Genomic DNA, 822 nt, shown 5'->3' with positions numbered 1-822 from the left:
TAAATCCATTTGATGGTACCAGTAATTTTAAACAAAATTCCTCGCAATAAGTAAGATTAGTTAATCGTTTGCATCGAGAAATCCGAGAGAATGGCGGCATCAAGACGCAAGAACTCGTGGCAGCGGCCGAGGGCAAGGGATCAAAAGCCATGCCTCTCAGAAAGAGGGAATTTTCTAGTGGAAGGGACGGACAAGAGCAATTCATGTTATTCAGAAGTCCCTCTGCTCAGGAATCCCCTTTCCCCGTTCAACGAATAATGGTGTTTGTGATTTTCGACAGAGGCCCCGACCTGCCGCTGGCCATAGTTAAGATCAATCGAAACTAATCTTCCCTTGTGATGTTGTCAGTCCTCATTCATAACTTTCCTTGACATTTCGCAAGGAAAATCTTCTGATCAGGGGCAATAGTAAACAGGAAATCGACCCAGGGGCAGTTACGTTACTGTGAATCCAATAATAGCATACCGACACTGGGATAAACAAATGTAAGCACATCTATCGCGGAGGTCATGGTATCCGCTAACACTGGCCGTACTATTTCACGACTTGACTAACAGGCTGTCTTCTCCTGCGCACATCGATGCTAAAAATAGAGTAGATGAGAGGGATGCGGTGGCTATGCGGAATCGGTTCTTCGTAAAGTGGAACCCGAGACGCCAGGCTCGTCGGGAAGGACACGCGACCGAGCAGCCGAAGGCAGCTGGTGCCGTGATTCATGGCCTCGGCCGAGGAAGTGAATGGTGTTGTATGTGCGGCAGATGGGCGTGTCGAAGGCAAAGGAAGTACGAGCGTGGCTGGAGGCAGAGGGGGTTGGGAATTCAG

The 822-nt window shown here is 49.0% G+C and overlaps 1 long non-coding RNA gene across 1 annotated transcript in view; it reads left to right on the top strand.

Moving 5' to 3' along the window:
• The window catches only part of LOC119592290, a 14,333-nt gene that overhangs the window by 991 nt on the left and 12,520 nt on the right, over positions 1-822 (top strand). The window lies entirely within an intron of this gene.

This window comes from Penaeus monodon, chromosome 30 (genome assembly GCF_015228065.2).
Source record: "Penaeus monodon isolate SGIC_2016 chromosome 30, NSTDA_Pmon_1, whole genome shotgun sequence".
Lineage (NCBI taxonomy): Eukaryota > Metazoa > Arthropoda > Malacostraca > Decapoda > Penaeidae > Penaeus > Penaeus monodon.
The sequence above is the reverse complement of the archived record's forward strand: the minus strand, read 5'-3'. Positions and strand labels throughout refer to the sequence as shown.